The sequence below is a fragment of the Acomys russatus genome, chromosome 17 (genome assembly GCF_903995435.1).
Source record: "Acomys russatus chromosome 17, mAcoRus1.1, whole genome shotgun sequence".
Classification (NCBI taxonomy): domain Eukaryota; kingdom Metazoa; phylum Chordata; class Mammalia; order Rodentia; family Muridae; genus Acomys; species Acomys russatus.
In genome coordinates, this window is record NC_067153.1 from 22,774,794 (window position 1) to 22,791,553 (window position 16,760).

The 16,760-nt window shown below is 39.7% G+C and overlaps 1 pseudogene; it reads left to right on the top strand.

Moving 5' to 3' along the window:
- Positions 1–10,370: 10,370 nt before the first annotated feature.
- Positions 10,371–11,736, top strand: LOC127201801 (lysine-rich nucleolar protein 1-like; annotated as a pseudogene).
- The last annotated feature ends 5,024 nt before the right edge of the window (positions 11,737–16,760 follow it).

Genomic DNA, 16,760 nt, shown 5'->3' on the forward strand with positions numbered 1-16,760 from the left:
TGAGGAGTAGTCAGTGCAGAGACATATAGCTCGTCACCATGCTGAGAACAAGAGATTGAATCCTCAGGCCCAAATTGGACATTTTTATCAGCTCTCCTTCCCCCAAGGCTCAGGGAACACTATAGAAGATGGGCAAGAAAGAATTTAAGAGATAGAAGGGAGGAGAAGTGCTGTGAAATCCTGTTTTCTGGACACAGCACAGCTCTTGCAATTATTAACTCACACCAGCTGTGTTTATTTACACAGGATCAAACCAGCCCAAATTCCTAGAAATAAGGGAGATGTACTCTAGGCCCCACCCCTTTCCAGGAGCTATTGGCAATTAATGGGAGCCTGTGTAGGGGGAACACTAGTTTATGAAAGTATGGCCACTGATTGGTTTCCCAAGCTTCACTGGACAGCCTCACATCCATGCACTTACGGCAACATTAATCAAGAAGAAAAGGAGGAGAATGGGGAAGAAGCAGAAGACATGAAATTGATAAGGGAGGTATTAGATGGATGTAAGGGAACTTAGAGGATAGAATAAGAGAAGATAGAGCCATACTGTACACACTTATGAAAATGCTAATGCACATTATAAGCTAAGTAATAATTCCCTTTTTGTGCAAAAAGCTTCTAAGATACAAAAGTAACAGTTAAAGTTCTTATTAAAAATAGGAGTAGAAATACAAAGTGGACATATAAAAGAAATGTAAGTGGCTTTTAAACACTTTAAAAATTATAACTATACTCACCATAGTATGAATAAAATATAAAGTATGATTTTCAAAACATACTAAGGGAAACAATGTCATCCACTACTACTATACTAAAACATTTCAGTGACTATAGAGGAGAAGTTGGTCACATACAGGAAGCCTGCACATATACTGTGCTCTCATCCAGGTGACATTGGTTATGTTAGTTTTTTTTTTCCCATGAGGGTATTTCGAGTACGTATTACATTAGTTGTATAACTCAGTAGTTCCGAGACCCTCTATCTACACTCTTGTTACAGCCTCATCGTGAATACAGCTGTCTCCCCCTTTAGCCTTGAGCTTGACCATGAAGTATGTTCTCGGCACTAACATGTGAGTAGAAATGACGAGGTTCCAATAAGAAATGTGAGCAAGGCAAGGTGGTGCACACCTATAATCCCTGAACTCAGAAAGGCAGAGGCTGGCCGATCGCTGTGAGTTGGAGACCAGCCTGCTCTACAAAAGGAGTTGAGGACCACCAGGGCTACATAGAGAAACTCTGTCTTGAAAAAAAAAAAAATAGAAAGAAAAAGAAAAAAAGAAGTATGGGTCTTAGGAGACATAAACAATAAATAAGTATTGTTAATTCAATTCAGATGTTGTGGTCATTTGCCTGTGATGAACTTCTATAAGAAAAGCTGAAATGAAGAAAGTATTATGTGTGCATTAGGCAGCAACTGGGAGCAACCCAAATGTCCACCACCAGGGAGCTCTGAACAAACCACGTGGGCTACATGCTTAATCCCTTTTGATTTCAAGAATGATCACCACTTCACCTGATAGATTTAAAGCAATCATAAGCAATTACTTCCTTTGAGAATAATCAAATGTTGATGCACATGTGGAATCTAGTTTTGCATAATATCCTTCCCATTAACCAAGGAATGCTTTGACTATGCCACCTCCACTAAATCAGGAAGTGTGAGTTCAAACCTGGGTTCTCATTGAGAAGAGATGCATGAGCAACTATAACGGACAGGTCTCAGGCTTCTTTTCCCTGGGAAGGGTTCTCATCCCTTAAAGGCCAGAACTCATGAATGACAGAAACTGTTGCTGACAGTGCCTGCCTGCTACTGCTGACTTTACTGCCTTCTGCAGTTGCTGTCAACAGCAGGAGGTCAAGGCAGGGCAGATCAGGGCTCAGAGTCACAGTTATTCAAGCTCTGATTCCTACTTCATCTTTTCCTCCCAGAGTGAACTGTGGTGGATCCAGCCTCTGCAAAACTTACATTTCCTATTGCACCAGAGTTACAGAAGCCTGCATGAAGAGCCATTGTTAATACAGTGGAATAACTGAAATTCCAGTTACTTGTGAGATGAAAAGTGTTAGTGGGCTTTTTCTTCTATGACTTCTGCATCCTTTCAATGAAATCATAGAAATCAGAGTATAACTGGGATCTATGAAATTAATACTGGGAAATTAATTCAAAATTTTATTAATACTTTAAGATAATCTTATATTAAAAGTTATTTATTGAAATATCATGAAATTGAAACAGAATTCTTGAAAGCATATTGACCTTTTTACACGAGATGGCTATCGCCTTTGAAAGGCTCAGGGGTCATGTTGTATAATAGGGTTCACTTTATCTTGTTTAATCTAGGTGTGTGTTTTGGATTTGATTTGCAATTATGTCCTTTTTCTTCCAGTAAAAATGATTAGAGATCCCATGATAGACCTGTGATTGACATGTGTCCTAGTTTCATTTCTACTGCTCTGATAAACATCTAGGAAAGAAAGCACCTTAGAAAAGAAAGGATTTATCTTAACTCACAGTTCCAGGTTATGATTCATAACAGCAGGGAAGTCACAAGGGCAGGAACTTGAAACAGTCATGTCAGAGCCAGGAGAGAGAGAGAGAGAGAGAGAGAGAGAGAGAGAGAGAGAGAGAGAGAGAGAGAGAGAGAGAGAGAGGAGAGGGAGAGGGAGAGGGGAGAGGGAGAGGGAGAGGGAGAGAGAGAGAGAAGAGAGAGAGAGAATCACAAGGACCAAGTTACTCCCACACAGTGGATGTTGGTTAATAAGACAGTTTCAGAATTTTTATAGCCAAGTACACCAATATTTATGTAATCTGTTCAGGCTACCCTAAGATATGTGTCTTGTAATCATAAAGACATACCTGCCATAGTTCTAGAGGCTGGAAGGCCTAAGGCAAAGACTTTGTCAGTTTCGGTGATGAGAGGCTATTTCCTGGTACTCAGAAATCATGCCTTGTTAATGTGCCTGGAAAAAGAGACAAGGTGTGTGTGGACAATAGTACCTCACAGGAGGCCTCCAACTTCCAAAGACCTCCCATTTAGGATTAGGTTTCAGTGTTGGAGGGAGAGGGACCAGCATGTAACAACTTTCTAGAAGATCAAACTTACAATGTTTGGTATCTAATAAAAAAAAAATGATCTGCCACTCAAAGTGCAACAAAATGAAAACCATGAAAAAGAGACACGTCAATTAATTAAAACTGACTCTGACTCTAAGCTGATGAAATTTGTTTTCATTGACTTGAGTTACTCTGACTTATTCTGTTGCCCATAAATCTTCCTTCAGGTTCTCTTTCTCTTTTTAGCTATTGGAGAGTTTCCTTCTTGAATTTACAAACAGCACTTTCTTATAAAACCTACCAAAGATTTTCCAGGCATATGAAGTAGTAAAAGAGGTCTCTCAGGACACTTTCAGCTGCCATTTTGACTGAAAGTCTTCGTTCATGTCTATGCTTTATAAACACCATTCAGTCTTTGACAATCTTGAAGGACAAAAATTTGTCATGAAGCTTTAGTAAACGGAAGCCTCTGTCTGTCCAGCATTGCCAAAGATAACCAAGCTGAGGAAGCTGTGTGTTAAGAAAAGCCACTAGATGGGGCAGTGTTTTCACATTTGGTAACCACTGTAAGAGCAGGGAGCAAGCCCTGAGTGTGTGAGGGATGCAGCTGCTCTCCTTCTGGTTAGTCTCCTTGCTTCCTTTACTCACCAGTGGTCTGGAGAAAAGCACTGTGTCTAAGATAACTTGGCTTCACTTCACATGAAAGACAGCCTTTGTAGCTTCTTAATGCTCAATTATTTTTCATATTAACACTATGATAGTGTCTGAGTAGTTTTGAAAGCAGACATCATGATGAATTCTGGCGCTGCCTGTCACTCTTCAGCTCACTTTACTCAGCTCCACAAGACCAGATGCCAGCACTGGGACCTAGGCAACCTCCTTGTGTTTAATAAGCCTTTACTGACCTTTCCAGTTCCTTACCTCTACCCTCACTGAAAGCCTGTAATACTTCTCCTATTCTCTGCTGCCCATTCCGTTCAGATTTGGGAAGGAGAAGAGTCCTAGCTGAGAGCCATTTCTGTCACCATGCTTTCCTTCTGCGATGGAACATCCTGTCAAACCATGAGACAAAGTGAATCTTTTTTTTCCTCCTAAATTGTTTCTTGTCAGGAATGTGGTCCATGATGAGATAAGTAGCTAATATAGAAAACATTGTTTTTCATTGTGGTGGGCACAAACCTGCCTTGGCCAACAGTCTTTCAACATAGACAACTTGCCAAGCATCTGCTTGCTGCTACAGATAGAGCAGTAAATAAGTTTCCAGGTCTGTTCTTCTATCATTCTCAGAGTGAAGGGATAGGGAAGAAGGAAAATAATTGCAGAAAGGCCAGCAGAGAAAGTCAGAGATTGGTGGGGATGCACAGAAGCAGAAACTTGGTTTCCTGTGTGGTTAAGAAAGGGCTCCTGTAAAAAGCATCACTTAAATGTAGACTTGAAAAATCATAGTCATCATCAACCAGGTATAAGGAAAAAATTAATTTTATTTTATTTTTTTAAATGTTTAAACATTTTACATATACATTTATATTATTACACATTATACAATAAACTACCTACAACAAGAGTCATGGGACAATCAGGGATTATATAAATGTTACATTCATAGTATTTGGGCTATTTGTGTTTGGCAGCCTTGAAGAATACATCTTTCCGATCTTGGTGAATCTAAAATTCTGAATGTAAATCAATATCATATCTCATCTCTGTCAACTTAAAACATCTATCTAGACCTAAAAACACCTTAACCCCTAAACAATTAAGCTTAATTGTAAAACTAAACTATCTGATCTTTAACCCCATAAGAGACTTGAGAAGGAATAAACTTGATTACCTGAGTATACACAGAGTGGAGGTTAGTAGCTTCCCAAATGAGATGACAAAGACAGTTTTCTACCTGAACAGTCACTCAAAACTTTCTATAATGTTGGAGCATCATCTTCAGCCTTCTGGCTGAATATACTTAACAGACATATTTGTGAGGCAGGAACTATGGAGGATTTGTTTTCCCTGTCTTGGCAGAGTTTGGCCATCAACTCTGCCGGCATCCAATCTCGCCCATTTTTTTAATCGAAACTATGACCATTCATACAAAATAGGCCGATGTTTGGCACAGTCCAGTTTCAGCTTTTTTTTTTTTTTTTTTTTTTTTTTTTTTTGCCACATCCACAATGAGAAGTATATTTCATAGTATTCAGAAGTGTATTACATACACATATGACTAAAGCAAGACTTATATGATAGAGTTGGGCAGAGCATACCTTTTAAGTATAGTACTTGAAAGTCTGAGGCAAGAAGACCATGAGTTTGCTCTGTTATTTTAAAAGTGTTCGTTCTACCTCATACCAGAGAAAAATATACAAAGCAAAAACTGTAGAAGCAAAAGCAGATCATAATAAAATACCACACACAATTGAAGACAAATTTCTAAAACTAACTCAAGAAAAAACAGATAATTTGAATATACACGTAAGCAGACTGAATCAGTAGTCACAACAAAAGACAAATGAACACAATAAAATAAAAAGACCCACCCACAAACAAAATTTCAGTCTCAAGTGCCTTAGTTGGTAAGCTCTATCAAATACATATACAAAATTGTAAAATTAATACTTCACAGATGCTTCTTTAAAATACAGCAGCAGTGTACACTTCCAGGCTTACTCTAAAAAGTTACTGCCTCAGTATCAAGATCAAGTGTAGACATCATAAGAAAACTGTAAAGCATCTATATATTGCAAACATGCATATGAAAACCTCCAACGAAATAGTTACAAGTTGAATATGGCAACATCTAAAAATATTATGCACCATCGTCAAAAGAAATGTATACAAAGAGTGCAGATCAGTTTAGCATCTGGAAAGAGCTGACTCAGTCCACATCATATCAGCAAAGTAGATTTTAAATGGCACATGAACTTTTCTTTTAATAGATTTAGCATGTCTGGTCTTATGTTGGAGTCTTTAATCCACTTGGACTTGAGTTTTGTGCAGGGTGATAAATATGGATTGATTTTTCTATATCCAGTTAGACCAGCACCATTTGTTGAAGATGCTATCTTTTTTCACTGTATGGTTTTGGCTTATTTGTCAAAAATCAAGTGTTCATTGGTGTGTGGGTTTATTTCTGGATCTTCATTGATCAATCAGCCTATTTCTATACTAGTACCATTCTGTTTTTATTACTGTTGCTCTATAGTACAGCTTGATATCAAGAGTGGAGATTCCTCTGGAAGACCTTTTATTGTATGTTCATAGCAGCTTTATTCATAAAATCCTGAATCTGGAAACAAGCCATATATCCCTTAACCCAAGAATGGATAAAGAAACTGTGGTACATTTATACAATGGAATATTATTCAGCTATTAAAAACAAGGAACTCTTGAAATTTGCAGGCAAACAGATGGACCTAGATACAATCATCCTTAGTGACCCAGAAAGTCATGCATGGTATATATATATACTCTCTTAGAAGTGGGTATTAGCCCAATGTAGATGTCCTCAGAAAGATTCCACCCAGAAGGCGATTGGGACAGATACTGGGACTCACAGCTAGACTCTGAATAGAGTGATGAGAGTTGTATGGTAGAGTGGGGGAATGAAAGAATCTGGAAGGGCCAGGAACCCCATAGGCAGATCACCATCACCAATGTATTTGGACACAGGGACAGGGGGACTGCACAAACTGATCCACCAACCAAGGAAAATGCATGCAGAGAATCTAGACTTCCTATTCAGATGTAGCCAATGCACAGCTAGTTCTCCATGGGGTGGTGGTGGTGGGAACTGCTAATGAACCACTGACATGCACTCTGGTGCTCATAATTTGATCACTGCCCCTTGGCAGGATGGCCTTGCAGGCACACAGAGGAAGGAGCTGCAGCCTATCCTAATGAGATCTGATAGGCTGTAATCAGATGGTAGGGAAGGAAGAACCTACTATTGGAGGTCTAGAGAGGTTAATGAGGCAGAAGAGGGAGGGAGGGTCGGTACTGGAAGATAAGAGTGAGGGGATAACAATTGTGATGTGATGTGAATAAATCATAATAAATAAAAATTTTAAAGGGACACTAACATGTTAATAGATACAGAAGATGCACTTGACAAAGTCCAATGTTTGTATATGATGTAAATAATAAACATTATAGAAATGTAAGAAAACTTCTTCAACCTGATAAGGATACTTGGAAAATGCAGTTAGTAACTGCTAGACACCATGGTGGAAGAGCAAGTACTTCTCTATGAAGACTGAGAGGAAAACAAAGATATCCTTCTTACCACTCTCATTCAGCATAGAGGAGGAGGTGTGATCAAAGATGGGCAAGACAAAGACACAACAGGTACTTCTATTTGCAGATAAATGATTTCCTGTATGACTATGTGTACATAAAATACATAAGAAATATCAGGAAAATACTTATAACAAATAAAGTCAGAAGAGTTTCAAACTACAAGATCAACCAAAAAATTTTTATTTCTCTAAACTTATATTGAATAATTTCCTTTTTACTATTGTGTCAGAAACAAACTCACCTTTATAAAACAAAGTTAAGAAATTATAAATTGGTCCAGTCCTCTTATGCTCCATTTTCCAGCCCACAACTCTACCTGCATTCCTGGAGGCCTTCTGGCAACAGGGATAGCCAGGTAGAATGCAGGCTTCTAAACACTTGCCTGCTCAGTCTCCCTGGGGTACACCCCAAAGCACTAAACAGCACCTGGTCCCCTACTCTCTGTTTTCATGCTCATAGCTCTGGCTGTATTCCCTGAGGCCTGCTGTCACCAGGGACCTACAGAAGGCTAAAGGTCAACATAAGAACATAGTCAACAACTGCCATGGTAACATGGAACCCAGGTATCCTATTGCATCAAGACCTGGATATCCTAACCCAGCTAAAGCACAATAAAATGATTTTAAATCCAGTCTTATCAGGATGACAGAGGTCTTTAAAGAGACAATGAATATATCCCTTAAAGAAATACAGGAAAATACAAACAGGTGAATGAAATGAATGAAACTGTTCAAGACCTGAAAATGGAAATAGAAGCAATAAAGAAAACACAAACTGAGGGAATCATGGAGATGGAAAAAACTAGTTGTTAAGAGAAAAGAAACTACAGATGCAGGCATCACCAACAGAATACAAATCGAAGATACAATAGAAGAAATTGATGCCTCAATCAAAGAAAATGTTAAATCTAAAAAGCTACTGACCAAAAAATAATAAAAAATAAATAAAAAGTTACCGACACAAATCATCCAGAAATGTTGGGACAATATGAAAAGACCAAACTTACAAATAATAGAAATAGAAGAAGGAGAAGATTCTCAGCTCAAAGGCCCAGAAATTATTTTCAACTAAATCATAGAATAAAATTTCCCTAACCTAAAGAAAGAGAAGCTTATAGAATACCAAATAAATTAGACCAACAAAAGAAAAATCCTCCTGGCACATAATAGTTAAAACACTAAATGCAGAAGACAAAAAATATTAAAAGCCAAAAGAGAAAAAGGCCAAATAGCATAAAAAGCAGACCTACTAGAGTTACATCCAGCTTCTCAGCAGAGTCCTTAAAATCCAGAAGGACCTAGACAGATGTCTTGCAGTCTCTAAGAGACCACAGATGTCAGCCCAGATTACTATACCCAGTCAAACTTTCGATCACCGTAGATGGAGAAAACAAAATATTCCATGAACAAAAGCAAATTTAAATAATATCTATCAAAAAATCCAGCCCTTCAGAAGATACTAGAAGGAAAACTCCAACACAAGGTGGTTAACTAAACCCAAGAAAACAATAATAAAACCAAAAGAAGGGAAACATAAACACACACATATGCACACACACACACACACATATGCACACACACACACACACACACACTATCACCAAATAACAGAAATTTTTAACAATCATTGTTCTTTAATATCTATCAACATCAATGGACTCAATTTCCAAATAAAAAGACACAGGCTATCAGAATAGATATAAAAAGAGGACCCATCATTCTGCTGCATACAAGAAACACACCTCAACATCAAAGATAGACATTGCCTCAGAATAAAGGGGTGGATAAACATTTTCCAAGGATACAGACTCAAGAAGCAAGCTGGAGTAGCTACTCTAATATCTAATAAAATAGACTTTCAACCAAAATTAATCAAAAGAGATGGAAAAGGACACTTTGTCTTAATCAAAGTACAATTCCATCAAAATGATATCTCAGTTCTAAACATCTGTGTCCCAAATGCAAGACCACACACACTCATAAAAGAAACCTTACTAAAGCTAAACTCATACATTGAACCCCACACATTAATAGTCAGAAAGTTCAACATCCAATTCTCATCAATGAACAGGTCATCCAGATAGAAACAAAACAGAGAAATAATGGAACTAAAGGATGTCTTGAATCAAATGGACCTAATAGATACCTTCAAAACATTTTACCCAAACACAAATAATGTATCCTCTCAGCACCTCATGGTGCTGTCTAAAACTGACAGTCAGTAACAAAGCAAGTCTCAACAGATACAAGAAAATTGAATAAGCCTCAGTATCTCATCAGGCCAGCATGGGTAAAGGCTGGATTTCAACAACAACAGAAACCAAAGAAAGCCTGCACACTCTTGAGAACAGGACAACTCTTTACTCAATGACCACCAGTCAAGGAAGAAATAAAAAATTTGAAGACTTCCCAGGATACATTGAAAATAAATGTACAACATTCTCAAATTTGTGGGACACCATGAAAGCAGTGCTAAGAGGAAAGTTCATAGTACTAAGTGCCTTCATAAAGAAATCAGTGAAATCTCATACTAACAACTTAACAGCACATCTGAAATCTCTAGAACAAAAAGAAGCAAACACACGTAAGAGGAGTAGATGGCAGGCAATAATCAGAGCTGAAATAAAGTTGAAACAAAGAAAACAATAAAAAGAATCAATGAAACAAAGAATCAGTTCTTTTAGAAAATCAGTGAGATAGACAAACCCTTAGCCAAACTAATTAAAGGGCAGAGAAAGAATATCTAAATTATCAAGCTCAGAAATGAAAAGGGGACACAACTATAGACAGATTATTAATGTGATACAAATCATAAAGAAGAAAGAAAATGGAGCCACAGTTGGGCCATATGGTCCATGCCTGTAATCCCAGCACTCAGGGAGGCAGAGGCAGGTGGATCTCTATGAGTTTGAGGCTAGCCTGATCTACAAAGTGAGTCCAGGACAGCCAAGACTACACAGAGAAACCCTGTCTCAAAAAACCATAAAAGACATGGGGAGGCTTGGCCTGTGGGTATCCCAGGAATGGTCTGCAAGACTCAAAAAGCAGATCTGGACCCACAGCTCCCAGAGAAAAAGAAAAAGAAGAAGGCGTGGTGGCAGAGGTCACAGGACCAGAGACTCAATACTCAGTTTTAAACAGTAATGATTATTTTTTAGATATTTGTCATCCAAGCGTCACATCCCCTTCTAACAATGTGCATGAAGGGCAGGTCACCGAGATGCCACAGGACAAAAGAAAGAAGAAGAAAACTTCCACTAGCACTCACTTGGATGAGCACCTGTTGCCTGAGCCTACAAGGTTCAGCCCTAGAAGACAAGTCCTTGAGCAGTCAGCAGAATGCCTCATTGGAGAGAAGAAAAAGAAGAGGCAGAAGTCCTTACTGCAGACTGCCTCCCAAAGCTCAGGGCTGAAGATCTCCCCAGAACCCAAGCATCCAAAGGAGGTAAGCAAAGCTGGTTAAAAAAAAAAGTGCAAAAATCATAGAAAGGATAAAATGGTTCCTGACATTGCAGGACTCTTGGCTCTATGAGGCTAGGGGTGCTCTGCACCCACACTCAGAGGGTGCATTGGCTGAGGAGCAGGCAGCCTTGGGACAGAAAAGTAAGAAGGGGAGTCCCAGAGATGACAGCATGAAAAAAATGAAGACACACCAGGAGGGAGACATCCTCCTGGTCATCTCCAAGCTTTCCATGGAGAACAGCTTGAAGAAAGGAAGTAAGAAGTCAGTCAAAAGTAAAGGTTTGGAGTTCATCCCAATAGACAGCCAAAGGCCCCTGGGAAGAAGAAAGTATAGTCCAAGAGAAAGACCGTGCAGGCAGTTAGTGAAGGGCTGGCTGTGAAAAGGAAGAAAAAAAGAGGAAAGAGAGTGGAGTAAAAGAAGACCCCTGGAAGGAAGAAGAGGAGTCGGACACAGACTTGGAGGTGGTACTGGAAAAGACAGGCAAAGTGAGTAAGGTTTGCATAGGTCAGGTGAGATGGAGGGCCTTGCAAGAAGAGACTGATTGTGAGTCAAGCAAGACAAAGGCTTCAGAACCCAAGAAGTGGACGGGAATGCAGCTTGGCCAATGAGAAACTGCCAGCTTCAAAAAGGAAGAACAGAAACTGAAATTCCTAAAGCTTATGGGTGGCTTTAAGCATCTGTCCCTGTCATTCAACCACCCTCCCAGCATGACTAGCAGATCAAACATGGCCCTGGACAAGAAGTTCTCAGACATTCCCCAGCAGAGCCTGTATCAGGACTATGACCAGGCCATATGCTGGAAGTACAGCCATAGGGGTGACTTGGGCTTCTCCTCTGAGGCCAGCAAGGTTGACCTCAACACCTCCAAAGCTATCAAGTTACAATATTTTGCTTTATTGACCAGATTCTCAAACTGCATTTCTTGATCAGTTTTACATCTGTCCAGTTGGCTTGAATCAGTCACCTGCAGCTATTGAGGTCATTCATAGAGTTTAGGACAAGCAGGTGGAGGATGCTGTGTGTCAGGAGCCAGTGTGAATGGCTAGAGCCTCATATTTTCTGTGTTAAACATTCTTCCTCCTTGGGTAACAATATTTTAATAGTAATTAGCAATTGTTGATGCATGTAGGGCCCTGACTAACATGGTTTTGTTACATTGATGTACTTAAACCTATTTATGGAATGTGTGCTATTCCCATGTCTATCTTGCAGATGCTGCAACTTACAGGTCAGGGATAAAGTGATAAAACTTCCCAGGGTGTCTTCCCAGTAGGTGCCATCAAAAGTACATCACCCCAAGTCACTCAATGATCAGTGAATGAAGAAAGCAAGTGTTGCACCATGACTTCTATGGGGACCAGAAAATTTGTCTTCTTGCCTTCCTTATCAAGAGGCAGCAATGACCAAGCTTCCTTTTTGGCAGATACCCCTCTCAGTTGGCTTCTCTCTAGATTTCATCCTTCCATATGACTGCTGTGCTTGGATTTCATGTTTCTGCATTGACTGGATCTCAAGCAAGGTATATTGGAGAGCAGATAATCCTGCCTATGGACCCATGGCAGATTCTCAGCAGTGTGTTCTGCATTTGTGTTCATAAAAGAGAAGACCTTGTACACTGGTGTAATGAAATCCAATGCAAGGATGGGTGGAGAGAAAGGCACTTCATCTGCTACAGGCACCATTTCACCCTGAACTCCAGCAAGTTTCAGAGAGCTCCAGACACAGAGACCCAAATCCCATGTGAGATAACTTTCTCTTCCACCAGCTTTAGGCAATCTGGCATAAAGGTTCAGATAAGGACATTTTCTGATCTTTTGGCCTGGTCCTTGCATAGACATCCCATTGCAGGCCTGATCTCTCACAGGCACAAATACTGGCCAGGGGCTTGGGGAGTGGAGGGAACAATGCTGCACTCATCCAGGACATTCATTCCCCATCTTCAGTGTCGGTGTCAGCAAGCTAGTAGGAAGATGGCAGAGGCAATCCCAGGCTCCAAATATTCCATGGCATCCCAGAGATGGGAGTAAACCCTCTTTATGGCCAAAGGAACTTCCAGAAGGCCCTTAGGAAATCTTTTATGGCTTCATTCAACTCTGTGTAGTTGCTCTGTATCAGCGCCTTTGGTGAGGGAGATGATCTCAGGCCCACAAGGGAGAAGGCAGCACAGTTGAGGCTGTGCCTAAGGCAACTGTCTCTACTGCAGCCTTTTCCTTGACCCATAGGCATGGGTCACGTCACACCCTACAGGTCTACAGGGGTGTCTGCTAGCAAAGACCTGTTTAAGCCATTTCTCTGAGATGAACTTGGCCTGTCATAGATTCAACCTCAAGATACAAAATTCCTGTCACCTGTTAATCAGAGTGGAAGAGCCAAATGTTTTTCTTAGCTGCCATGTGTCTCAATGCTAAAGGACTTGATTTTGTAGCTTGGTACAAATGGAGCATTGACTTAGGCTTCACTTGCTCACTCTTCTCTATAAGTAAGAATTGAACTCTGTAAGCAAAGAAAAGCAGTAGAGCCTCCTCAGAGTGAGTGCAGCCCCATCTCTGCTTCTCACAAGTGTGGGGCACCTAATGCCTGTGCTTCTTGGTTTTATGTGGGTGCATGTTGGTCAGGCATTCCACAACTGAGCCCCCATCCTCAGGCTCATCTGCTTGCTTTTTTGAAGACAATGTTCTCAGATCCTTAGGGTGGAGAGGATTGTCCTCAGATTGGCCCCAAATCTACAACAGTAACCCTGCTCTTAACACTAGTAGGCACACAAGTTTATATATAAATGATTTTTAACTTTTACTTTCTGAGGTTAGTTATGTATAATGTATCAGAGTAAAGTAATAAAAATCCATGCCTAGAACAAACAAACAAACAAACAAACAAAATGGAGCCATGAGGAAAGGGCCAAGAAGCATCAAGAGAAATGAACCAGAGCTAGGAGATGATTGAAAAGCAAGTGTGGCAGTAAACTTTGATCCCCTACCCAGATCTACCCAATAGACAGGACATTCTCCACAGTTGAGTGGATAGTGGGGTCTGACTCTCACACGAACTCTGGTGCCCTATTTTTGACCACATCCCCTGGATGGGGAGGCCTGGTTGCACTCAGAGGAAGAGGATAGCAGGCTACCAAGAAGAGACTTGATACCCTATGAGCATATACAGGGGGAGGAAGTCTCCCTCAGTCACAGTCATAGGGGAGGGGAGTAAGGGGAAAAATGGGAGGGAGGGAAGAATGGGAGGATACAAGAGATGGGAAAACAATTGAGATGTAATATGAATAAATCAATAAAATATATTTTTAAAAAAGCAAATGTGACTAGGAAACTTCACTGGGAGGAACCTAGAATAACTTGGATGTTTAGGATGGAGTAATTCAGTACTGTACTCTAGGCTAATTAAAATAATCACCATCTCCATATGTCATTACCTGGGTAAATAGCTGGCTGAAAATAAACGGTTGCTGTACCAAACTTAAGATCTATCACATTAGTAATCTTTCTACATATAACTACAGACACCAAGGAAATCTTAAGAATCTTTAGATCTCACTTTAGAAGTTTATACTCTACCAAACTGGAAAATCTAAATAAAATGGATGATTTTCTTGGTAGATACCACTTACCAAAGCTAAGTCAAGATCAGGTAAACAATTTAAATAGACCTATAATCCTTAAGGAAATAGTAGTTATTAAATGTCTCCCAACATCCAACCAACCAACCAACCAACAAACAAACAAACAAAAAACAAAACAAAACAAAAAAGCCGGGGCCAGATTGTTTCAGAAAAAAATTCTACCAGACCTTCAAAGAAGAAGTAATAGCAATACTCCTCAAATTATTCCACAAAATGGAAACAGAGGAAACACTATCAAATCATTTTGAGGCCACAATTACCCTGATACCTAAACCTCATGAAGACTCAATACAGTACTTGAAGTTCTAGCTAGAGCATTAAGACAACAAAAGGAGAACAAAGGGATAAAAATTGGAAAGAAGTCAGTGTGTCGCTATTCATAGATGACATGATAGCATGCATATATGACCCGCAAAATTCTACCCAGGAACTCCTACAGCCAAGAAACACCTTCAGCAAAGAGGCTGAGTTCAAATAAAAAAAATCAGTAGCCTTCCTTTGTACAAATGATCAACAAGTTAAGAAAAATTAGGGAAACAATACCTTCACAATATCCACAAATAAAATCTCTTGGTGTAACTCTAACTTAGCCAGTGAAAGAACTTTATGACAAAACCTTTGAGCCTCTGAAAAAAAGAAATTAAAGAATATATCAGATGAGAGAAAGATTTCCCAGGCTCATGATCAGTAGGATTAACAAAGAAGCTGATTCTATACACTGGACAAAAGAAAACATCTTCAACAAATGGTGCTGGTCAAACTGGATGTCTGCATGTAGAAGAATGCAAATAGATCCATATCTGTAACCCTGTACAAAACTCTAAGTCCAAGTGGCTCAAAGACCTCAACATAAAACCAGATTTACTAAATCTCATAGAAGCGAAATTGAGGAATAGCCTTGAACACATTGGCACAGGAAAGAATATCCCATTGAACATCAAGAGCTCAGGCACTAAAGATCAACAATTGATAAATGGGATCTCATGAAACTGAAAAGCTTCTGTAAGGCAAAAGACATGGTCAAAAGGAAAAAATGGACACCCACAGAATTGAAAAAGGATTTTTACCAACTCCATTTTTGACAGAGGACCAATAAAGTATATAAACAACTCAAGAAACAGAAATCAACAAACCAAATAACCCGATTAAGAAATTAAATACAGAGCTGCCCCATATTTGGCCATGTCCCTTTGTTGGGGAGGCCCAATGGCACTCGGAGGAAGGATAGCAGACTACCAAGAAGAGACTTGATACCCTAGCACCATATTCAGGGGGAGGAGGTCCCCCTTGGTCACAGTCATAGGGAAGGGGGATTGGGGTGAAAGTGGGAGGGAGGGAGGAATGGGAGGATGTATGGGATGGAATAGAAAATGAGATGTAATATGAATTATTTTATCTTTCAATAAAAATGTGTTAAAAAAAAAAGAAATTAAATACAGAGCTAAACTGAGAATTCTCAACAGAGGAATCTCTAATGGCTTCAAAAACAACTCTGAGATTCCACCTTACAACTGTCAGAATGGCTGAGATAAAAAAAAAAAAAAACTCATGTTCATGCTGGCAAGGATATGGAGCAAGGGGAACATTCCTCCGTTACTCAAGGGAGTCCAAACTTGTACAGCCACTTTAGAAATCAATATGGCAGTTTCTCAAAAACTTAGGAATCAATCTACCTCAAGACCCCAGTTATATCACTATTGGGCATATATCCCAAAGAAGTTTCACCATACCACAAGGACACTTACTCAACTATATTCATAGCAGTTTTACTTGTAAAAGCCAGAAATTAGAAACAATCTATATGTTACTCAACCAAAGAATTGATTTTTTTTTTAAAGTGGTACATTTACACAATGGAGTATTACTTAGCCATCAAAAACAATGACATCATGAAATTTGCAGGCGAATGGATGGAACTAGAAAAAAAATATCCTAAGTGAGGTAACCCACACAGTAGAATATACAAATGGTATGAACTCATAAGTGGATATTAGTCATAAAGTACAGGATACCCATGCCACAAATCACAGACCCAAAGAAGCTAAGTAAGAGGGAGGAACACTTGAATCTCACTGAGAAGGAGACATAGATTAAACTTTGGGGTGTATGGAGGGAAGGGCCTGGGCTGGGGAGGGAGTGGGGATAGAAACATGAGGGAAGAGGTGGGTGGAAGGCAGAGACAGAGGGTCCTCAGAGCCACAACTGGATTCAGGGTGGGGCATCTCTGGGATGAGGTAGAATCCTAGAATGATTGAAACTCCCAGGATTCTATGAACGACCATAGATAAGACTCCTAGCAATGGAGGATATGGAGCCTGA